Raw genomic sequence first — 26322 nt, forward strand, 5'->3', positions numbered from 1 at the left:
AGCTTAAAAAAAAAAAATAAAACAATCTTAAATTGAACATCTTGGATTTACTCCCATGTTTCTGTATTTGAAAATTCATATAGACTAGCTCTATAGAAATGTTCTTGATAGATAGACCGAGTCATCATAAAAAAATACAAAACAACAGGTTTTGAGGGATAGAGAGATTCTTGGAAGGCAAACAAAGATTATGTCAGTTCAATGAACACTTTGTTCTTCTATTCAAAATGTATCATTTCCTTTTTTTCAGACACCTATAATACAGCCCAAGTAAAAGAAGAGTGACAGAATTGCTAATAGCAATACTCAAATCCCAACTCAATAAGTTACACATAGCAGAATAGGACTCCACAGTTCAAATCTCCCATCTGGTTATCTAAAGCAACTGAGCTTCAGTCTCATTATAGGTACTGGGCAGTTTTTCTTCGCAGAAATCGTCAGGCTGGCATGAGAATGTTTTTTTCCATTTTACTAGAATGAATTTTTTCTTTTCTACCAAACACTTCTGTTCAGGCAATGACTCAGCTTCTGACTGGTAACTTTGAACTATTTGAGAACATAATATATTTATTTTTTTTTTTCCAAATATTGATGTCTAAAGTTAAAGAAGTAAATCTAGTCTGAGCGCATGTAAGATACAGATAGATATAACAGAAATTATATTTCAGTGGACCCCAATGAAGTGTGTGAGAACCATTTCATGTTCCTGACAAAGTGTTACATTTATTTAGGTGTGTAGTTCTGCCATTTTTGTTGAAGTTCTCAATACTTCCAGGTTTCAACCATAACAGTATACACTTTGACTGTCTTGAAAAATCAGTCTGTAATTCAAATTACCCAGATGACTTTATTTCCCACTTAGAAAAAAAACACAGAACACTTCCTTATTAGGGCTTTTGTGAGTAGTATAACTGGTGTTTTCAAAAAATTCTCACTGTAGCCATAGTTTTCCTCAACACATAACAAAAAAATAATATGTAATAGTCCTCTATGGATACTCAAAGTTAGAGAAATAAGTCTGGGCAAGATTACTCAATATTTGTTACATTAATATTTTATTTCTTCGCCCTTGTTGTAATTCCCACAGGCACAAAGCAAGCATTGAAAAGAGGCATTTAACTACTTTAATCTACAGAAGAAAAATGAAGTTATGATTTCAGCATTATTACTTCAGCCACTGCTATATATGCATAACTTCTCGACCTAACACATAATCAGTTTACACTAAGGACATATAAATAGTATACATAGTGTACATTTGTATTCTAAAACTATATTTTCAAAGTAAAGAGAAATTTAAATAGAGAATAATCTCAATTATTATTTTAAAAGAGCCCCAAAAGGTAACAATTTACACCAAGAATCTTAAATCCTCCTCTTACTTTAAAACAAGCACATAATTTTAATAAAGCAAGTTATTTCTGAGAATAATTTGGTTTATGATGATTCTAAGATAAAATTGTATGCAAAAAGATATATTCACATTGGCCTTTTTACCAATTATCAGAAAGAAGCTTGATGAAGGGTCTTAGGTAATATGATAAAGAGCTTGTTTCTGTACACACACAGAAGCGGAGAGAATTGCTTGTTGGGGAGCCCAAATGATCTCCTGCTCCAGCTCCTCCCAGACCCATCACAGGAGCCATCTCCCCACCAAAGGCCCATCTCCAGGCACACAAAGGAGCACAGAGGTGTGTGGCAGGTGATGGAGCCTTATTAAACCTCTCAGATCAATAAGCATGCTGTCCTGGCTCCTCCCAGGGAGGAGGGACATCAGTCCCATACCCTGGGCACAGCTCCTATCACCGTGAATCAATGGGAGAGGCTGTTCTGATCGACTGACAGACTGAGGAGAGTCATTATCTACAGGACTGGACATATTATGGAATAGATGGAAAGAACATTTCAGGATTGCACAAGACTTACTATGGGATGTTTAAAGGAGGACCTAAAGGCAAGGAAAAGGAGAGATCGAGGTGCTTTGAAGAGTTACAAATGTGAGGAAAACAGAGGGATAAAAGGGGACAGACACATAAAAAAAAAAGTAAAACTTTTTAAAAGCTGTACACCAAATAAGTATAGTTTATAAGGCAGAAGATTGAATCTATTGAATTATCTGTGTTTGCAAGTCAGAGAAAGAATGCGAAATAATGAAGACATCTAAAATAAAGAAAAAAATCAATCATCTGCCTCATTCGTAAAACTGGTAAGACAACTGCTTTTCTTTTTATTGAAAAAATTATTTTAATGTTCTAAGTTATATTTTTTTCTTGCTTACTTTTGATTTTTCAGTCCCACTGCAACGAATCACAGTGATTGCTAAAAGCGAAAACACTACTCAGAATATGTCCTCAGAATATGTAGATATGCTATCTACACAAAAATATATTAACAAAGTTGCTAAGTGGGACATAGAGGTACATGTAATAATGGAAACATTTATTCAGCACAAAATGACCTGATGCAGCATGATAAGTGTGCAAGGTAAGTCTCCAGATCTAGGTGCAAGAATAATTTAGTAAGTAGATTACTGTTTAAATAGTAATTCAAAGAATATGTAAGCATTCTCTTATTAAAGTGTTAAAGTCCTCACAGTGTTGTGTATTGGCACTAGAACACTTTGTCATGATGCACATATTAAGAATTTGCTTTGTAGGCAACAAACTTGTCTGAGTCTTTGCCGCTGAATTTACCAGTCTAGTAACGCTATTCAAACTTAATCTGATTCTCTTAAAAGGAAAGTAGGAATTTATAATGAAAAATATTTCTTTCCTCCCTTGCCCGTTTCTTTCTAGGAAACTTTGAGAAAATATTTGTAAGACAGGCATTTTGTTAAAAACCTGAATGTTAGAACAGATGTTAACCTGAATTTTATTGGATTTGGTTTCAGTGAGGAATAAAGGAATACTCATACCTATTACTCTATATTTTTTAATGTAATCACAAACCTCTAGATACCTATGCGTTTGTATTGGTGAATGCCTAACATCTTCCTTAAGGAATTATACAAAATTGTTTTCTTGACTGCTAAAGGCATTTTCCTCCTATTTGATTTGTAGTTTCACTACATAGTATGGAATATAGGTTTACACATTTTGTACAGTTGGAGACTGTATGTTTTAAACATAACTATTCATCCTTTAACTGATGCAGTGTTGGAGCAAAGTGTTCTTGCTTCCAGGATCAGTACTATTCTGAAGCAGTTTTATCTCCTAAACGTTTCTAAGGTATTATAACATTGATGTCTTATACCACTACATTATATAATTTTCTGTGGTTCCATCACTTCAGAATTGCAGATTTCCTCAACACAGAATAAATCAAAGGTATTTTAAAATTAAAGACATGCAGACAAAAGAATAGAAAACCAAGGCAAAAAGTGTCAGTTCTAGAAGGTAAGTCCCTGAATAGACAAATTAGTTTTGAAGTTTTCAATATGAAATAAAAAAATAACATTAAATACCCTGTCACTGACTTGACAATTTCATGGAAAATAGTCATAAGAAAGAAGCCCATGAGCTGAGCTTTTTTGTGAGAAAATAAAATAGTTGCATTTCTAAGTGTCTCTCTCAAACACAAAATGTGCCTCTTTAATGCAATGAAGTACTGCATTTTGTTTTGTATTTCTCAGATGACTGTGCGTATTTGGTCTTTGAGATAAATTGATAGAGATGACACTTCTGATAGACTTAAAGAGCAACTTGTTAGTGGCTTTTCATTTAACAGATAGTAACAAAGAGAGCTGTGGGAGATGACAGTAATACATTCTTGTTATTTTTAGCTTTAAATGGTACTGTTACTGTCCAAATCCATCACTTGCACTTTAAAGCTGTGTTCTGTAGTGATATATGTGTGATAGGACTAATGAAAGAGACCAAATGGTATATATAAACTGAAAGAATCTGAGAAAATAGTTTTCACGAGAGGGCATACTGGGTGGCTTTAGCATAACTCATATATTTGCTGAAGTTAACCAGTGGGAACTTAAAAGTCCATTTTTGGTGGATGGATAAATATCTGTAGATGACATGCGAGAATATAGATTCTAAGTATCTTGGCAACAGCACCTGTAATTCTAAGCAATAATATCATTTTCAATGACCTTATTCTCAGTTAAGAGAGAAAGAAATATTTTTACAAACAAATTTTCTTTGATTTGGAGACAAATCCTAAATGAATATTAGGAAGAGCTATATCCAGCAGCCCAATGGAGATGAGGCTTCGGCAGGTCAGTTTCCAATCTGGAACATCATTTATAAGACTGCTATTAACATTGCCATAAAAATTTTTGAGGTCTCTTAGGTCTTCTGGGTCCAAACTGTACCCCACAGCTCTGCATTTATTTGTAGATAAAAGGAGTAAACTCTGTATATATTGCATAATATTTTTGAATATTTTTGGAAACTCAGTTTCTCTCCTTTCTGGCTGTTAGTATCCAAAAAGTTTACTAATGAGAAATAAGAAGAGAATCTGAGTTTCTGCATTGAGGAGCAACTTGTGGAAAGAAACATAGAATTGTTTATTGCGTGTTAATATTCACTGCTCTGGTGGCCTTTGAAATTTCAGAATTCAAGCACTTGGTTTGGAACACAAAAATGGTAGGATTGTTAATTTACTATAATTTGCACAAACAGGTCTGAATTAATCTGATAAGAGCATTACTCTACTGCTCAGCCAACTGAAGAATTCTATATTTAATTCTTTAAATGATAGCACAAAAAACAAGACCATATTTCATTTGTTTCTTCCCTTCTTCCAGAGCAAATTGCTGTTTCCACCCAATGCTTCAAACCTAGATATTTCTTCTACTACCGTCTCACATCAAATTATGAAGTCTATTAAAGTACATGGGACTACTTAAAACTGTACTGCAATTAGTAACGTGTTATCATAATACAGTGACAACACCACTCTTTGTTTTTACATGACTTAACAAGAAGTCCAGTGTTACTGGAAATCCAACTGGGACACTCAGCGTTGTGGTTTAATTTTTTGTAGATGTTATAAAGGATCTTTATTGTAAAACAATTGGAAAGTTGGGGAGAAGAATTTTTTCTTTGAGCTGCTAGTTGAGGTATCTTGATCAAACTTGATTTATTTTACAGTATTATAAATGGGAGTGGAATTTAATGTAAGGAAGTCATTGAAGTGTTTCTAAACTGATATGGTGTATGGATTGGGTTTTTTTCTAGCAAGAGTTTTCTGGGAATCTGTTCCTACCCAGAAGAAGGAATGGGAGTGAAAAGGGTACTATGCAACCTCAGTGGTAACATTAGAACTAAAGTTAATATCCTCTTGCAAGACCACTGTATATTTAGTTTAAAAAAAAGAGAACTACCATCATTCAGGTGGCATTGTTGCTTGATAACACTGTAACTAAAGAAATACCAGTATGAAATGCATTTTTACTTTAATTTTTTTTGTTTTACTTGTACAGATATCTCAGCAGACTTAAAATTCATCCAGTGAGTTAAAATTCATTTTACACACTTAAAAAAATGCATAAGTAAATTACAATATCATAAGATTTTAAAGATTTCCAAATCACATATATTCTTATTAAATCAGTTTTGGTTTAAGATACCTAAATTAGCTGGAGGGGGAATATTTGTTGTTGCTTCTTTTCTATTCACATGATGAATTGACTTGTTTAACATGTACTATAAAACTCCACTGAATACATGTTATATAACTGTACTTTGAAAGGGAATTATAACTGTTTACTAGGGAAGACATCTAGACATGATGAACTTCCTTTAAATATTTGTGTATTTAAAGTAGTGAAATACAAGACTCTTTATTACTTCTCTCTTTCAGAGGGTAAAACTGCAGCTCTTACATACTAACTTGTGGATAGCCTTGACAAGTAAACACCAGTTTAGACTGGTAATCTTGCAAGCAGTCATCATGCATTTCCAGTTCTAATTTCTGAATAAAAAAAGAAAAAAAAAAAAAGCCTTTTGATAATTATCAGTCTCCTCAGATAGAATGTCTCCTCAATTAAAAAGCTTCTTTTTTTTTTCAACCAAGTTTAATTCCAGGGTTAAACAAAATATTAATTTTCCTGTATTGTGTCCTGGGTTCAGCAGTAGCAGTCATTTTTCTCCTTCTTAGTAGCTGGTGCAGCGCTGTGTTTTGACTTTCGGCCTGGGAACAGAGCTGATAATACAAATGTTTTAGTCTGACCAAGGACTTTCTGAGCCTCATGCTCTGCCAGGGACGAAGGGACACTTGACCCAAGCTAGCCGAAGAGGTACTCCATACCACAGCACGTCATGCCCAGGGAAGTAACTGGGAGCTACTGGGGAAGGGTATGGGCTCTCTTCAGGGGGGTCAGACTCGTTCGGCGGGTGGTATTGTATTCTCTTCCCTTATCATTCCCTCTTATCATTGTTATCATTGGTGGTAGCAGCAATGATTTGCGTTATACCTTAGTTACTGGGCTGTTCTTATCTCAGCCCATGGGAGTTACTTTCTCTCGATTCTCCTCCCCACCCCTCTGGGAGCAGGGGCAGGCGAGGGGGAGTGGGTGAATGAGCTGTGTGACTCGGTTTAAACCACAAAAATTGAGAGAAATATGGTGCTCATTTGTGTCATTTAAACCAGAATATTAAATACTTCCTGAGTCTGGCAAAGTAAGCAAACCTGAAAAAAGTCTATTTTTCCAACATTTCTAAACACTGTGTTAAATCACTTATCACAGACCAAGCCAATGCAAATCACAATGAGACACACACTGTAATGAATGGCTTTTCTATTCCTGGAACTTTCCTTATTGAGTGATTTTGCTCAGGAGACAAATCCTTTAGGTACTGAAACAAAAACATTTTCTCATGATACTGTCATGGTGTCTCTATGGAGACAGCGGCAGCTTTGTCTTCTTCATACATTTTAAAAGACTGGGAGAGAAAATGTCATTAGACAATATGCATAAATATGGATTTTTGTGCCTTTTAACTGTATCATATCATATCATGAAACAAAGCATCTTATGCTTTTGAATAAAATGCTACAAAGAAAATAGCATAGCCAACTAATTGAACAGGGAGTCAGAGAAAAATGCCTCTGCTATGTAGTTTTAAACTTTTGACTGAAAGAATTGGAAGATAATGAGAAGATGGTAAAAGTCAGAACTTTACTTGTTTGATGAAGATGCTCGGCAAAATTATCTGTGAACAGTGCTTATTTAATGACACTGCATACAGAAATCAAGTTACAGACAAAGGGGTTTCTGATAGTAATATGTGAATTGTGCATTTGTGAATGTTCAGAGGAAAAAAATGGAAAAGCTATAATTTGTTTTCTTGAAGGCTGAAGAACAAAGTTTTTGTACAGATCAATTATTCTTAATGGTTAATGGAAAAAATATTTATTGTATATTTATTCCTAACACCATCTCTTGTTTTTATGTTAAGCATAATCTAACTTCACAGTGACCAAATTCTTTTGAAGTATAATACACCCTAATTCATAGCTTTTGTATATGGAAGAGAATCCAATGGAAGTAGCTCTTTGTTTATTTCTAGTTAGTAATTTTCTTGATAGTTTTTGCTGGAAACTGGAAAATTTTCCGAACAAAAAATTCATAAAGGTGGATTAATATCTAGAATCTCTTTTTGAACATATCTCAGTTTTTTCTAATATAAGCATAATAAAAAAAAATATAAAAATTCATAATGAGAAATTTAGAAACTGGTTTCAGATTTCTACACCATCAGCTTAATCTAGGACATCAAACAGGTCTTTTAGTTGGACTGCTACAGCTTGCAGGTGGATTACTCTTTAACTGTTAGTCCGCTGAGTTGCAACATTCTCTCTTTACTGTATTAAATGTATTTTTATCAAAAAATCTTAAGTGATGTTTAAGTTACCTATAAGAGTTATGTTGAAAATATTGTGATAGAAAACATTTTTCTCCACTGCTGAGTGCTCAAAGCAAAAAGAAACAACAAATATTTCAGTAAGATGGTGGAGTAGTTCACTGTAGGAGGAAGTCCAAGCTGATACCAGGTATTTACTGAGGGAAAATCAAACTGGAGAAATGATCAGTTAAATGAAGAGAATCAAACATAAGTACTAATTAACCTGCTTGATATCTTGAAACCTATCATTTAGTTCATGTCAGATGTCTGACTTTTCCTGTGACACAACTCTTCATATGGGGAAGCAAAAACTGTCTTCACACTAGAAAAAAAAAACAGAACAAACCGGAAATGTTATGAGAATATCAGAGCTTTCTAACAATGATTCATCTCTGAAGTTAACCGCATAACTGTAGGAGTAGAGAGGTTAGATTGCTATTCAATTTTCAAATCTATTCATGTCATTGACAATTGCCAATGTGTAACACTTGTGTTTTTACCCTTATTGTCAAGTTAGAGCGGTAACAGACTTCTCGATAAAAAGCTTTATCAGCTTACATATTCAGTATTTGTAGTACAAAAATTATCGAAATTAAAACCCCCGTTGTAAATGCGTGATGTGTGTGAACGTTGTAGAATGAGGTACCTAGACCACAGAACAGGAGCTTGTCTAAGTGTAACCAAAAAATCCTCAGTACCATTTTCTTAACAATAAAACATAATGGAGGGTGTACTAAGACTGTGTCATGAAACTGAGCGTTCATGTGTATGCATGTATAGACACATATGCACAGACTGACAGGTTTTACACGTTGCAAGTTAAAATATTTAGAATCATAGAATAGTAAGGGTTGGAAAGCACCTTAAGATCATCTAGTTCCAACCCCCATGCCACGGGCAAGGGCACCTCGCAGTAAATTACGTCACCCAAGGCTCTGTCCAGCTCAGCTTTGAACACTGCCAGGGATGTAGCATTCACGACTTCCTTGGGTGTCCTGGGTTCAGCAGTAGCAGTCATTTTTCTCCTTCTTAGTAGATGGTGCAGTGCTGTGGTTTTGACTTTCAGCCTGGGAACAGCGCTGATAACACCGATGTGTTTAGGTTTTGCTAAGAAATGTTTAGTCTGACCAAGGACTTTCTGAGTCTCGTGCTCTGCCAGGGAGGAGGGAAAGCCAGGAGAAAGCAGAGACATGACACCTGACCCAAAATAGCCAAAGGGGTATTCGATACCACAGCATGTCATACCCACTATATAAATGGGGGGGTGTTACTTAGAAGGGCCAGATCACTGAACAGGTCAGGCTGGGTATCAGTCAATGGGTGGTAAGTGGTTGTATTCTCTCCCCTTGTTATTTCCCTTATCATTATTATTATTGGTGGTAGCAGTAGTAGTTTTGTGTTATACCTTAGTTACTGGACTGTTCTTAGCTTAACCTGTGGGAGTTACATTCTTTCGATTTTCCTCTCCATCCCTCCTGGAACAGGGGGAGGAATAAAGTGGGGAGTGAGCAAGTGGCTGCATGGTTCTGAGTTACCGGCTGGGCTTAAACCATGACATTGAGCAACCCATTCCAGTGCCTCACCACCCTCACAGGGAAGAACATCTTCCTTATAGTCAATCTAAATTTCCCCTGTTTAAATTTGAACCAGTTACCCCTTGCCATATCACTACAGTTCCTAATGAAGAGTCCCTTTCTAGCATCCTTATAGGCCCCCTTAAGATACTAGAAAGCTGCTACGAGGTCTCCACGCAGCCTTCTCTTCTCCAGGCTGAACAGCCCCAACTTGCTCAGCCTCTCTGCATATGGGAGGTGCTCCAGCCCCCTGATCATCCTCGTGGCTCTCCTCTGGACTTGCTCCAACAGTTCCATGTCCTTTTTATGTTGAGGACACCAGAACTGCACACAGTACCCCAGGTGAGGTCTCATGAGAGCAGAGTAGAGGGGCAGGATCACCTCCTTTGACCTGCTGGTCACGCTCCTCTTTGAAAAAATATTCTCAGTGTTATTGACAATGCATTTGTAAAAGTAAACACATAATAGAATAGAAGCATGGAAAAACAATGTACTCAGCTGTGTATAGGAAAAGACAGACTGAACTCACCATTTCCTTTGGTATGACAGTAAGTTCTGCTAGTGTTCCGTCAACTTTAGGTTATGGAAGGAAAAAAGTTGTTTTGCTGCTCTTGGTTCTGTGAAAGTTTCTGTGGGTTTCAGTTCCATGTGGGTGGATCAGCCCTGTCACACATCTTGCTGTGGAAACACCATCTTCTGTACATTTCCTTGATAAAAACGTTCGACAGAGAGTAGACTTTCATAAACTGTAGACAGGTAATCTAAAAATACAGTGCTGCTAAATGAGGTGTTTCAGTTAGCCTTTCTCTACCAACAGCCCTGTGTTCTTACTGTACTTTGTGCCTGCTTCTTCATATCCCAGACCCTTTCATAGCTGCATTAATATACTGCTATGTAGGGAAAAACTTGGACTCTTTTCTTTGAGATAATAATAAAAGAGCTTACAGAAGGACCAGAAATGTGCAGAACCTGGTTCAGGGTAGGGCACGGAGGGACAAATGTGACGAAGATTTCTTCATTTTGAGAGCTGTGAGATACTAGGCCACCTCTACTTCCCATAACCAGAAACCAATCTCAGTCATGTTACTGCATTAGAAGTGTGAGTTGAGTGTGAAAGCTTAGAGTACTGTTCTGTAGCTGCAGAAATACCTGAAATTGAGATGAAAGACCCAAAGGTGCTGCAGAAAAATAGCTTAGCACTTATTACAGCTAATAAAATGAAACAGAAGTCAAGGTATTAGTAGCTGTTAATAAAAAGAAACATGGCATTAAGAGAGGGAGGTGAACCAGTTTAGGAGGAGAATATTGTAATTTTAAACCTTGCTCTACCAGGGCATGGATGTTATGAATCTGGAAAGAGGTAACACTGGACATGAAAAAAGACAAAATAACAGTAGAAACAATGCAAAGAAACATCCTCAAAAGCAAGCCCAGAATATATTGCCTGGAGTCACAGTCCTAGCTATTATAAACTGAGTTACTCTCTACCAAGAAGAAAGCACTGCATAAATAACAAGTGAACCAGAAAGGAATAAAACATATAGCAGCACCATTTTCTGTATCTGTAAAAAGAAAGAGAGGGAAAGGAACAGTAAAAATATTTTGACGTTCACAGTGCCTAAGCTGTTGGGAGCTAAATGTAGAAAACTATAAAAAGGATCACTGAGAGCTACTGGGAAAACTGAACAAGCAAGACTAAGTTTGTCACTGTCCATTGCTGTGGGCAAGTATCTGGGCAAGTATCTGGGCTGGTATGAATGAGAGTTTTCATATGCATAACAACTAAAGAAATTATTGCATGAGTCAAAGATTTCACACATGCTCTGAGGAAACTATTTAAGTTTGAGCTTTTGTTTACTGCTACCTAGAGCAGGCGGTTGTTTTGCTAGCATAACTGTAAAAGTTTCTTTACTGTGGAAACGGCTCTCATACCAGAATACATAGTCCTGTAGTCATATGAAAGCTGTGCTGGCCTTTCATCCCAATCTTTATTTTATACATTTTTCCAGTATTTGTCCACTATGTTTGTTTTAGGTGATCCACAGAATTGTAGGATATCTCAAGCTGGAAGGCACACACAAGGATCATCAGGTCCAACTCCCTTCTTCCTGCAGGACTACCTAAAACTTAATCATATGAATAAAAGAATCATCCAGACACTCCTCAAACTCTGACAGGCTTGGTGATGTGGCCACTTCCCTGGGGAGCCTGTTCCAGTGGCTGACCACCCTCTCTGTGAAAAATCTCTTCCTAATGGCCAATCTGAACTTGCCCTGATGTAGCTTCATTGCATTTCCTTATGTCCTATCACTGGTCACCAGAGAAGAGATCAGCACCTCCACTGCCCCCCTTGAGGAAGCTGCAAACTTCCATGAAGTCCTCTTGGCTTTCTCTTCTCAAGGCTGAATGCACCAAGTGATTGCAGTTACTCCTCCTAAGTATTAACCTCGAGACCTTTCACTACCTTGGTTGCCATCCTCTGGAAACACTTTAATAGTCTGATGTCCTTCTTGCATTGATGATCCCAAAACTGCACACTGTACTTGAGGTGGGGTTGCACCAGTGCAGTGTGGAGTAGGAGAATCACCTCTGTAGACTGGCTAGCTGTCCCAAGACATGGTTAGCACTTTTGGCTGCCAGGGCACGCTGGTGATTCGTATTGATCTTGCTACTAACCCAAAGTCCCAGGTTAATTTCCATGGGGCTGCTTTCCAGCCTCTTGTTCCCCAGTTTGCCTGTGTAACCGGGTTTACCCCATCCCAGGTTCAGAATCTAGCACATGCTCACATTAAATTTCATACAGCTGGTTATTGCATTGCTCTCTAGTCTATCCAGATCTCTCTACCCTCAAGAGAGTCCAAAGCTCCATCTAATTTAGTATCATCAGCAAACTGTAATACTTTAGGTCATCTTCAGCCAGCTTTTCACCCAACCTTATATTGACATGGTAGTATGTGGTAGTTGATCTTGGGCTGGCTGCCTGGTGCTCATAAAGCTGCTGTCTCACTATTCCTCCTTTGTGGGACAGGGGGAGAAAATAAGATGGGACTGCATATTCTCTAGATGTATGCTGGATGTTTTGTCCAGAATTATACTGTGAGAGACGGTCGCAAAAGCTGTGCTAAAATTAAAAAAATACAAAACAAACACAAAACCAAAAAACCCCACAAATCAAACAAACAAAAGACAAAAAAACACACTCACAAATGAAAAAAAAAAAAAAAAGGAAAAAAAAACCAACCACCAACAACAAAAAAATCCCACATCTACTGGCTTCCCTTGGTTGATCAGGTGGATGAACTTGTCATAAAAGGAAATTGAGTTAGTTAAATAGGATTTCCCCCTTATTAACCCATGCTGCTATGACCAATGACTGCATTGTCTCTCAGATGTTTTTCAGTAAGTCCCAGAATAACCTTCTCCATAATTTTACCTGACACTGAACTGAGACTGACAGACCTGTAATTGCCAGGGTCTTCCTTCTTGCCCCTCTTGAAAACTGGGACATTTGCCAGTTTCCAGTCCATGGACACCTCTAGAGATTCCCAAGACTGTTGAGGAATAGCAGAGAGGTCCAGCAGTAACAATGGCCAGCCCTTTCAGTGCCCTGGGATGAATCTCATCAGGTCCTATAGACATATGTGCACCCCACTGGAACTGTAAGTCTAACAACTTCTATGATTCTATGATAACTTCTGAGTTGGCTGGGAGTATATCATCCCCCCAGTCACAGTCTTCCAACACAGGGCTCCAGGGGTCCCAGGGCAGATCACCGGTGTTGAAGACAAAGGTAAAGAAGGCATTAAATGTCTCTGTTTTGGTTTTGTTATTTGTGAGGTGATCAACCTCATCAAGTAACAGAGCAATGTTATCTCAGATCCTGCTTTTGCTGTTAACATATATTAGAAAGGCCTTTCTGTTTTGTTTCACCATACTGGCTAGCTTTCTCCCAAGAACAAATGACATGCATCTAACAGAGATCAAAGCAGGAGAAAATGCATTCATTTACAAATCATAGAACAGGAAAAAAAAAAAAAACAACAAAACCAACAAAAACACAATCTCTTATGATGTACACAGTGGTAGTGATTCTTTCTGTCCTAATTTTTCCTTGTGGTCTAAAATACCACAAGATTAGAATATCAACCCCATTCCAACCTTGTAACATATAAACCTTATTCTAACCTCATAATATATAAAAAGAGATTGCGATATCCAAGAAAGCTGCACATGAAAATACTTCATTTTCACTAGTCAGAAAAAAATACAGTGTAATTTTTCAGTTGTCCACTTAGAATTAATAGAAGAGAGATTCCTTGACTTTATTTTGATGTTAGTATATGTTCTTTTCAAGGATAATATCCATGTGCAGTGTTTTTCATAACTTTTTGGTAGGTCCAGGAGAAACTTTGTCCATAAACAGTTGCCACAGAAAATAAATGTATTTTGTAAGCACAGCATTTTTTCCTTTTTTCATATTGATGTAAGCATTCATTTATCACTTCCCCACTGTGGCATGCTTCCTGTGAGTTCCAAAATTCAAACATGCAGCCCAGAGTGTATAGGATATGAGGGAAATCATCCTATTATGGCATACTTTCTGGCTATACAGCTCAAACATGGGCCCGTTGTGTTTCTCTTTTGATAAAGTAAGCAATGTAAGCTGGGAATCTAAAATAAGCTGGGGATCTAAAATGCATAGTAAGATGTCCCAGTTGGTTCATTGGCCATATCACAGGCTTTGTTGTTACCAGTTAGTTCCCTCACTTAGCCTTGAGCCACAATGAAATAAAATGTAATGAAATATTTGTCCATAAAATCCTAAGTAGTCTCCACACTTACTGGTAACAGACACAGCTAGAGGCAAAAAATATCACTTCATTTCTTTAAACATATAAATATGCCTTTTCTAGAGTAACTATCATCCTTGTATAAGAACAGCTAGTAGACATCTAGTCTCACTGAAAGTTAACCTCCCGTGTTACTGATAATTCACCAGGATGTTTCAGAGCAAAACTTGATCTTACATTCTATAACCTGTATATTACAAACATGCAGAATACTCCTAAAAAGAACAAATATATATACCTATTTTCTAATGAATGACACCAGACACTCATTAGCTGGTTTCAGATACTGATCCCCAATTTCTTTCTCATCTACATCCTAGTATAGGTAAAAACCCTCTCTCACTCTGATACTTGATTAATAGTTTACTGTTAATTTTTGTTATTTACTGATGGTGAGGTTTAACTTACTTCAGTTATCTTCATTCATATATTTAATGAAGCTAGGATATATATATTTCTAGTGAAAACATATATCACTAACTATTCTTAGTCACAATTAACTGTATTTTAATGGTTGGATTCAATGATCTTAAAGGTCCTTTCCAACATAAATTATTCTATGATCCTATGATTCTTGTTGAAACGATAAAACTTTAATGGTTAGACTAAAATTCTTCAATAATTTTGAAAATAAGCAACTCATTTTGGCTTTGGCTTATATTGGCTGCATTTCCAGAAGGGAAAATATGTTCGTATTTCACTACACTTTGTTTCTCTTTTAGCATGCCTGTTGAAGAGCCATTTCCAAAGTCTTGCTGTCACTGCTCAAGTTATTTCATTTTTTGTGGTGTCTCCCAGTATAACGACTTACTGTGACTCTCACTGAGATTGATTCTGAGAGAGATTGTTGGCTTCCAGTCCCTGAAGTTATTTTTTCTTTCTTCTCCCTTTCCAAGCCAACTGTTCTGTTAGCAGAATTCTCTCTTAGCAGGCAGCTGCCAGTGCTGTTGCTCAAGTGTTTTTGCTGGTGTGTGTTCTTATTGAGATATTGCCAGTAAGTTTCATGATGCTTCCTGTTTGAATATCTTGGCCATTTCAATGCCACTGCACAGCAAACTGCCTGATGGCAGACAGATTTTTTCTTTTTTTTTCCCAGAGAGACTGTAATATTCCAGACTTACATACAGAAAATGGCAGAAGCTCTGCATGAGTTTCCTGTTGTTCACTCTTTTCTGACTTTATACAGTTTGTACTATTTTTTTTTTCTTTTTGTTGATTCTGGGTTCCGTGCACTGCTTCTGTCTGCCACTTCATCATCAAACAGATGGACCTGCATATTTCTTATGTCTCTTTTAAAGAAACAGCACTTCCTTATTCTGAAGTCTTATATTCAGAAGCTAACAAGGAAGCAGTAGTCAAGTTTTTAGTGGGAAAAAATTTAAACCCATGTCTGCAATATGTCTGAGATGACTAAAGTGCTGAAGAGCTTTTTGGTGTTGTTCTAGTCCTGTGGCAAGCTTACCCTATTTCTCTAACTTACTGACAATATAGGAATTAAAATCTCAGTGTTTTGTTCCCCAAACAGTCCCTGCAGGAACTGAGATGTCATTTCAGTGGGCAGTCACCTGACAGAGAAGTGCCAGGGTCAAGGTTTCTGATCCCAAGAAGAGTAGGCAATCTATGTTTCTCCCATCTAGGAGCTCCTGCTCTGTCACTGCTGAACCTGTCTCTTGGGAACAGACTGGGTCTGTCTGCTAAGGAATGCAGTTTTACCTGGCTGGTGTCCTAACTATCCAACATCTTGCACAGGAGGAGGTGAAATACTCTGGAAGTTCTGTTGATCTAGTGCAAGTGATTCTGCATCTCATCTTAAAAATATTTATGTAAGCAGTAGGCATCCAAAAATACATATATAAGATGGAGTGATATTCTTGAAATGATTGTTATTCTCACTTGTAGACTGCATTATGTTTCTATTTCTTTGATTTTAATGCAGTACGTTTTATTATTATAAACAATCCTATGTGAAGACTATGATTAAACCCTCAGAAAGCTGTTACAGACAGCTTGTTCAGCTGTGATGTGTTCAATTCTTGATGACTGAGCTCCAAAACAACCAGATATATATGAATGTGCAAGAAGGAAAATCTTTGCCTAAGAATGACTCAGCAAGATTGAATGCTTCTTACCTTTCTTTGAAATTTTCAGAAATGCTGTCAAAGTCTTTTGTTTGTCCATTATTATAGGCTGAGAGAGTATAATCTTTACAAATATAAAGATTATTTATCTTTACAATAAATATTAGTATGAAAGATCTTGACAATAACTATGTCATAATATCAGTATATATATTTACAACAAACTCTGCTACCAAAAAAAGATATATAACTGAGAAAGAAGTTTCTGAGTTGTATGTACAGATAGAATGACACAAAAGACAGTTCTTACATGAATGTATACGAACATGCTCTAAGCTTGCATTGTACAAGCAAAACAGCAAGTATTAAATATACAGTTCTGAGCTACTTTGCAAAAATTACACCCTCATAATCAATATGTAAGCCATGGTTTTTGAGAATGGAAAAGTAGGTAGGACAATAGGAGAAATCTTTGATTGTACATTCCCAGCAGCATATAGCAGAAATAAACCTTCTACCTCAAAGATGAGAAATATGTAATGTAGTGTCTGAAAATAGAAATTATACAAAACTTACTAATGTAGCATGGCAACAACTTTTTCAGAATGTTTTTTGTTGGGGAGAAAGTGAATCTAAATATCTCAGTAACAGGGATTTTAGTTTATCTGGAGGTATTTTAAAAAATGCGAAATAGCATAAATAAAATCAAGTGTCTAGCATGCAAAAAATATGATGGGTTGCCTCTGCGCATAAACATTGCTAGTTTGTTCAAAACCTATTTTATATCACAAAAATTGAGTTTGTTGGGGGTTTTTGTTGGGTTTTTTTGTCATTTTATTCTTGTTTTGTTTTGTTTCTTACTTGAAGAATTTATGCACACCTAAAAATTGAACTTGACAGGAAATTTACCTGAATTCATATGGTGATTTTGGCTTGATTTTGCATGGTGAGCTGATATTTTGACTCTCTACTTTTAACTATAGCATTTTTGATCAGTTGTTAGTGTTCAGTGAAACCAGTTTTACCCATATTTTTTAATTCAACCACTCTGCTGTGATGAATTGCCACTGTAAAAGTGAGCTATTTTTGAGATAACTTGTCAGTGTTACCTACAAGAGCTGGTTAGGATTTTTTTTGGACATTGATTAGGACAAGAATACATAAAATTTTTTTGAGAAAGACATTTAATCTGATGAAAATCAAATTTCCCAGATCCAAAGTCAACAGAGACTAAAATTTTACCATAGGAAAAAAAAAAAAAAAAAAAAAAAAGAGTGGGAATCTCAACTAGGAAACCTCTTATTTCATGCGAGAAACCTTATTCACTGAACTATTGCCTATTATAGTAACATTATCTTTCTACTACTCCTTCACTGTTCTCTCATACTTTGTCAGTTAATGCCCATTTTCTCAAGTTCCTAGTGTACTAGTTCTCTTAGCTGCATTTACCTAATAAAGATTGTTCTCTTTTTACTTTTTTTTCATGCATGCCTGTTGACATATTTCTAGTGTTTCAATATGTGTTGCCATTTCCTAGTAACTATAATGATAGAACCTGCATAATAACTAAAAGAAAAAAGTCACACAAACAAAAAAAAAACAAACAAACCAAAAAGACACAATTAAAAAAATTGAACCAGACTTGGCTTGGTGTTTGGTGCTTTTTTTCATTTGAGAAGTTTACAGTGTCTAAATCTTGGAAAATAGAAATTCACAGTTTTGGACCTGTTCAAAGATACAATTTCTATAGAGGTCTGAAATGTTCAACTTCACATGGTTTGACATTTTGTGAAGGCTGAGTTGGAACTAGATTCTTTGCCTAATAAAGTCAAAAGTGATTTTTTTTTTAATTTAATTGCATTTTTATAGTCTACTATAATATAACCAAGTTATGAGATGATAATGCAAATATGACTGCTTAAGTGTCATACTCTCAGTATTACATTTCGAAAATATGAAAGGGTTTTTAACTTTTTCAAAAAATGAATGTCTATTTCCCTCATAACAGGAAAAACAAATTGAATACTGATTCATTTATTCAAGTTTTCCCATGCAGGCTTAAATGTGCTTCATTTCCAGCTTTGACTAGAGCTATGAGAGTTGACAAAATATTGGTGAAAATAATTCTAAAGTATTTTTTGAATGTTATTATGACTGGTTTTTACAGGACACCAATATATTAACATAATGTAAAATAATTCTTGGGCAGTTGTTCATCTGAATAATTGCTAAATCATCCCTTTCTCTTAGGAATTAATGTGTTGCATTCAACATTATTTATTCCTTAGATAATGTCACAGGATATTTACCATACTTGGGTTTAGCAAATCAAAGTCCCTCTTTTAGGAACTCTAACCAAACATTCTATAGCAACCTCATGGTCTTTCTGAAACACAAATATAAAAAATTAAGAAGCCTTTGAGGAGAATTCTGAAATCTCCTGTCCAGATTACCCAAAGCTCGCCACTCTGTAATGTTTGCCTGTACATACCTTTTTCAGATACTCCAGGAAAGCCTTTTGGCAACTGTCTTACTGAATAGTTCCCAAGAAATAACATTTTCCAGAGAAAGAGTGTCACCTGTTATACCCTGAGATTTTCCTCATTCTTGAGCATATGGCATTGTCAAAATCACTTCTGTTAGCTCCAAAGGATACGAAAACAGATGTTATGGAGTCACTGCCAGTGCCATTTCCTTAAGTACCTGCTCCTGTGTCGCTCATCACAGGCCTTTCTATTTGTTTTTCTGAGTCCTGCTAATGTAACCCACTGTAGATACCCAAGAGAACACAGTTTAACTGCAGTGGTGGTGAATTAGTTAGCAGTTTGATGTAAAGAGTTTTGAAACTTTCACATATTTTCTTAGATGTATTTCTTTTCTGTACCTTAAATGTCCCAATTTTTATAAATGTCCAGCATTATACTGTACATAGGGTCTCTGACAGCAAACAATTTTTGATTCTCAGGGCTATAACTTCAGCATGAACATTCTGAAGTTTGATACGGAGAATGGATGTGGACTTGTAAAGACAAGATTTGAAAAACTCTATGCGAAATTCAACATTTTTCTCTTTCTAGCAATTATCTTTGATCAGAGTTCTATAGCAGTGGAACAGAAACTCAGACACTGTTCAAATTATCATTCAGTATAAGGTTGTAGCAATTTTTTCTTTTCCCCTCCATCGTGTCTCTATCAAAAGAATGCAGTAAACTATGAAGTGTTGTAATATACATGTATAATAGACTTTACAGAAAGGCAAATGTGCATGTTTGTTTTAAAAAGGGAGGAATTTGGGACAAGAAAGAAGTTTAATCTTAATTTTACAAGTAAGACACTAACTGCAGGTATTCCCCCTACCTTTTGTTTTCTTTTTCTTATGGAAGAATTGTGTTTGATGAGAAAAATGCCATGGTGGTGTCACATGAAGGGTACACCTCAAAAAACAAAATAAGCAAAATTAAAAATATACTTTTCCAGCACTGACTAAATAAAGACGTTTTTAAAGGGATATCAATCTTAAGATTAAAATTTAGACACAAATATATGTCACAATGTGAACATTAGAAATCTAACTTTTGCTTCATCTCCTTTTATTTAATAATTTCACAAAGAAATTGTTCATTAAAGAGTTTTGGAAAAGTTTACAGTCTTTTCCCTAAGAACAAGCTAACATTAGACTTTAAGTAATATCCTGGCAAGAAGTTGTCATGTGGATCCATACTGTATGTGAAAAGTGAAGATGAGACTCAGTAGGGGAAATTTAGTAATCAATGACAAGTCAAACACTTTATGAAAGACAACTAATTCCTGATGACATAATTTTGTTTCCCACCAGTTCAGCTTTGTATTCATCCTTGATGAACTTCATTCATCTCTAACAGAGCTATCACAATTCAGAAATAAAAATAAAAGTGTACAAATGATGTGTTTAGTCAAATATGAAAACTATAGGATCAGCCATGTAGTGACAGCTTTGAAATTTAATTGGAATGCCATATATTTTGAAAGTTTTAAGTTGTGCTAAGCAAATTTATGAAGTTTTTCTAGCAATATCACTTACATATGCACAAAATATTAATAAAAATCAAAGTTTGATATTAACATTAAAATACAAGTAACCCCAATCATTGTAAGAAGGACTTGCAGTAAGAAATGATCTTTTTTCCATACACTGGCATAAACAAGGATGCTTTTGTAGTTATGGACAGCAAAACTGAAGTTACAGGTTTAGACAATGAAGTTAGTTTAATTAATAATAGAGCTACTTTTATTCCTTGTAATTGAGGTTACATGAGATTAGCTGCTGTGGTCTTTTTCTGAGGCTATTCAAACACTGAAACTCATGCTGATCGACATAAATAAAGATGGGCTTTATCGGTTATGAAAAGTCAATGGCATGAACTGTGAATTCAGAAAAAAACTATTTTAAACTAAATTCAAGCTCTAGCTCCTATAAATGTAAAATAATTTTTGGTTAAACATTTAAATTATCTTATAAATCATGCACTTTAATCTGTTTGAAATGAATATAATATTAGGATGCTTTCAGTTCAGTCTAACATCATCTTCTATAAACTAGATCCTGAAGTTGTACATTTTTGTTTGTTCAGTTTCCAAACACGCATTCTACAAGCTCAGTGTTTATCCAAAGAAATAATAATGTAAATTTAACTTAAACAAAATCATTAAGGATATACTTCCATTTTAAATTAGCTTGGTATGAGAGTACTCAAAATACTTGATCTCATGGTTGTGTTTGTTATTGACAATTATATGCACATAATTATCTGAACAATAAACAACAAAGGAAATAATATATCAAGAAAGTTTTATAGCTTGTCCTGTGTTGTCATTAATGGGGAAATCTAACCTTAAATACTGATGCAAGAAATGTCCTTTCATAATTTTTCACTTTGATTATTAAGATACTGTTCTTAGTAAAATAGTGTAAATATTTTCAAGTGGGTAAAAGGAAATGGGTATCTATATTTCCAGACAAATAATTATCCATCCTTCTTCTAATTGATTCTTAGACTTCATGTGGCTTCAAAAGCTTTTTGGATATTATTTCAATGCTTTCTGACAATTTTCCTATTAGGACATTTCTCATAGTAAATTTTGGTTTTGTATTTTCTTTTTGCTGAGACAAACTTTCTTTATCTACATATTTTCTTATGTTTAAGAGCGTATGAACCGTGAGAAAGATTGTCCTCCAATACTGTAATCAGCTTTCTACTCTCTGTTAGCAAGTGGAACTGGTACTATGTTGGCTAGAGATGTAATTTAAGGATAATGATAGATCATCCCTGCTTTCCAGCTTGCCACCTCTTCCTTCCTACAGCATGACACTGCAGATTGTTCAGACTAGTACTTTTTATATATGGCTTACATATTTCATATAGCATATAAAGACTTAAATTGACTTGTGTAATCTTAACTTTCCACTCTTGGAATAAATCACACATCCAGTATTAGAAAGTATATTGGGTTATTTTTCTACAGTTTCTTTGCTTTCAAGACAACACAACATGTTTATAGACCAAGTTTTTATGAAGATGTAATGTCTCTGGTCCTTACTGCCTGTGAAATCATTGAACAGATAATAAAATTTTAAACTCTTACACCACAACAAAGTAGAAGTGTCCTTACTGATGGATTGTCCAGGTTTATATTCTTACACCTTGCTTCTTAATTTTCCACTTTCATGTTTAGTTTTGTTTCTTAATGTGTTTGCGAATAAAATGAGATAGATAGAATAGCATTTAGCTGTGGTATTTACAGAGAAGAACTTTTTTTAAAATTTTCCTTAAATCAGCAATGCTGTGACTGCTCATGCTTAACAAGAATAAGCTTCAATAAAATTGAACTCTTACAAAATAATTCCTCTTTTTTCTCCCCTCTCCCTCAGTAAGGTTTAACTATGACTCATAAGCAAAAAACAGTGAGCAAATGGCAAGTGGACAGATAAAGGTGTTCTCATATCTCAGCAGAACCTTGCTGATGCAGCATGTTTTGTATTTTCTAGCAACTAAACATTTGTGTTTATATTTGTGCATCATCTTATTTCTACAGCATGCTGTCAACTTTGTCACATGAAATTAAAATGACTTTAACATCCATATAGTTTAGTCCTACACAAAATAGCTAGTCATATTTAGTCTCATGCCAAAGGATGCTGAGGAACTGCAGAAATTACATTTTGATTGTTACATTGTTGAAAATGGAATTTATCTTTCAAAGTAGGAGTATACTATATTTCAGAAACCTCAAGGTAGATATACAACAAATAGAAAGAAAACCTACTAAGAATGTGAAGGCCTTCTATCCTCTAATATATAGTCTTAATATCTATTTTTATATTAATTTTTTACTTGTTTGAAGCAGGGTGGCTTACTTCAAGGCTATTCTGAGTGTAAGCTATTCTGAGTTGAGATTTTATTTCAATGGTTTGTATACTATAATATCTGTAATACCTGCAATTGATGAAAAGGTATATAACTAGTAGCAACTACTCTGGTACCCTGGTTAGATAGTTTTTCAGCAGTACTTAGTTCTTTAGGAAATATCTTGGACACTACTCCAGAAATGCCGATGATTATGCTGATCTCTTCAAAACTACTCTTAAGTTTTGGTTTTCTCTGAAAATGAACAAGCAATCCTTTTCAAATTGTACCTGTTTTAAATCAGACTGCCCTAGCACATCAATTATCCTGAGACAGTTGCACCTTTGATTTTCCACTGCTTGTAAATCAGATGTCTTACAAGGCCAAAACTCAAAAGTATATTGCAACCAAGAAATCTTTCCCTCCAGTGATCACTGTACTACAAATGAGTATAAGGTCTGAGTGGTAAAAATTGCATTTGAGAAAGACTGTTTTGATATGGGCACCTGCAGGTACCTGGTAATGGCTGTCAATTTACTTTAAAACTAAAGAACCCAATAAAGTCCTTGATAGGCATCTTGTCCCTAGAAATTTTGCTTTACAGGTATGTAAATTCAATGTTTGTATTCCTACATGGGTTCTAAGCTTAGCAACCCTATGTTTGGTTAATTTATATTCTTTATACAGTATGAAAAGCTGGACTTAGTTTGTGGTCTGTTTCTTCACCATTAGGGTGAAACGTCTTGTTTTACTCCAGTATTTGACAAACATTTCTGAGTGGCTCATCTGGAGTCTGCTATTCAAAGCTTTGTTTCTTTATCTGCTTTTACTTACTGGGATGTTGCCAGCTTAAATTTACCAATACATTTACAAGTAAATTCAACCCTGTGTCAGAAAATGCACTGCAAAAGCCTAAGTTGTTTTAAACTACATTTTTTCTAACTGAACCTCTGAGTTTCCTAGACTTTTTGCTGTTCGTAATGCTACTGCTTTCTTGAATAAAGCAAATTATCCCTGTTTCTTCTGACAATGATTCTTATATAACCAATTTCACAAAAAGGTTCTTCTTTAGAATGTGCTTTAGAGCACTTTTCAAGGGCATTGTATTCTTTTACTTTTTTTTTTTTTTTTTTATTCTGCAGCATTTTATATCTATTTAAAAACAACGCCCTTCATTGGACATCAATTTGTAGAAGTTTCCAAAGTTGTTATGCATGTCTTGTGAACTTTTGTTTCATTGCTTCCAAGTTAGCCAAAAAGCCAGACCTTTGAAATAGAAGAAAAACTGGAAATCTGTCCTTCATTTCTGTATGTTGTCAGAGATGGCCCCAAAGATGTAACATTCAATCTTCCAAAACAACCTTCATAATTCACTATTAGAAATCTTACATTGTGATGTGTTGGTCTATGCAACAATGAAAAACTAGAGTCAATTTGTATTATAGTGAAATCTCAGCAATTTCTTTCTAGAGTTCAGCTTGAAGATTGAGAAATGCAGGTTTTATTCTTCACGCTTTTATTTTCCTTAATTCTGATTTGAATCTGAATTCAAAAAAGGAAGAAAACAATAAAAGTTAGAAATCTTAATTTCTTATGTTCTCAGAAAACATTGTTTGAGTTGTTTGGGTTTTTTTTTAATATAAAAAATATCCTGTTATGCATATTCATGATACTGTATACATTTTGATCTTTTACAAAAAGGCAGATATATTACTTCATTTTATATTGGGGTAGGCAAGGTCAGCACTACCACCCTTCTGTACATGATGCTTGATTTTGTTAGAAAACTCCAGTGGGACCCGAGGCAGTATTTTCCTCTCAAAAAACTTGTCACCTCCTTCCCACATTGTTATCTTTATGTGGCCACTAATTTTATTTTCCAGTGTGTTCTCTATCAAGTGCTAATGCCAGGATTAACAGCTTATGACTTGCTGGATTTCTTCTGACCTTTTTTAAAAGCTAAAAAGGCATTATGTTACTCACCTTCCCATTCTCTCTTATTAAGGCACTACTAAAGCAGAGACTGTATGTAAGCAGTTGAACTGAATATTATGCAGAAAACCTTGGTCTTTCTACATTTTTCCTCCTCTGGATGAGACCACTTTCAAGAGAGGTGATGCTGTGGTGATACTAACTGAAGCAGAACAAGGTAATATTAGCTGAAGTCAATAGAATGCAAGGTATCCATCCATTGCATACAGGTGTTAATATTTGCAGAATTATAGACACCTGGAGCATTGCTTTACCTCGGGACCTTACTAATCTCACATTAATAGTACAAATTAAATCAGCATATTTAAATTATAGACATTATGGCAAAAATAGTATCAAGAGATTAATCTGAAGAATCATTAACAAAGGAAAGGTGATTGTTTCAGTGGTGCGACAGCTTGTAAAATGGAAAATCATGGTGTCCAATCTGTGATCTGTGAAACTCAACTATAAAAGAGTCAATATGTGAACTTTACAAAGAAGGTATCTTCAGAAATAAATCCCTATTTATTAACCTGACAATGGATGGAAGTCTTACAAAAGCTTGTTCACTTGTAAATGAATTAAAAATGAGTGGAAAGCTTGGAAGTCTTCACTATCAAATACAGAGTTAAAATATTTCTATTTTCAGCACCTGAATTTCTCTTCCAAACAAAATTTTCACGTGAATTGTCATACCAAACACACAGTTTCACTATTTATACCAATCTGTATTTAGAATTTACCTTAAACAATTTTTTTTCAAATCTCCATTACCCATAATTCTCTTACCCCCTGCTTTCCCTGGTCCCTTTTGAATGCTCTTTCCACAGCAGGTTCAGCAGCCAGCTGTTAGCCTGACACTGCCTTTACCTGCAGGGACTCGACTGCAATGCTTTGTGGAAACCTCCTCTCCCACCTGCGACTGTCAGCAGGACACGCTGCTGAAAGGGGTTGTGAAACCACATGTGTTCTGCATGTATAGCCTAAAGAGTAATTCCTACTGCTAAGAAGAAATGTGGTCATTGCTTTTATTTCAAAAATATTATTCTTCAAGATCTCCTGCATAGTCTGAATTATTGCATTGTATACACAGCTAAACAGAAGAATGTGAGGGAGTGGGGGTGGTTTTTGTTTGTGATTTTGGAGAGGAGTTTGGTGTGTTGTGTTGTATTTTTTTTAAGAAAGGACTTTTCATTGTTTTCCAGTTTCAGTTTGTATCAGCATCTAAATAAAGGGATAACTGCAAGCACACAAGAGCTTCTAAATCTAAATGTTCACGTGTGACTACAGGTGCTTTGAGTTATATTTTAATGTCTTGATTTATTGTATAAAATCATAGAATTATAGAATTGCTTAGGCTGGAAAAGACCCTGAAGATCAAGTCCAACAATTAGCCCAGCACTGCCAAGTCCACCATTAAACCATGTCCCTAAGCACCCCATCTACACATCTTTTAAATACTTCCAGGGATGGTGGTGGTTCAACCATTTCCATGGGCAGCCTGTTCCAACACTTGACAACCCTTTTGGTGAAAAATGTTTTCCTCATATCCAATCTAAGCTTCTGCTGGTGTCACTCGGGAGCATTTCCTCTTGACCTAT

At 35.5% G+C, this 26322-nt stretch overlaps 1 long non-coding RNA gene across 1 annotated transcript; it reads left to right on the forward strand.

Moving 5' to 3' along the window:
* Nucleotides 1-2125: 2125 nt before the first annotated feature.
* Nucleotides 2126-25950, forward strand: LOC136009285 (uncharacterized). Its single transcript, XR_010610463.1, has 3 exons — nt 2126-2206; nt 24753-24896; nt 25552-25950. It is a non-coding gene; the product is annotated as an uncharacterized LOC136009285 (long non-coding RNA).
* Nucleotides 25951-26322: the final 372 nt, after the last annotated feature.

The sequence above is a fragment of the Lathamus discolor genome, chromosome 2 (genome assembly GCF_037157495.1).
Source record: "Lathamus discolor isolate bLatDis1 chromosome 2, bLatDis1.hap1, whole genome shotgun sequence".
Taxonomy (NCBI): domain Eukaryota; kingdom Metazoa; phylum Chordata; class Aves; order Psittaciformes; family Psittacidae; genus Lathamus; species Lathamus discolor.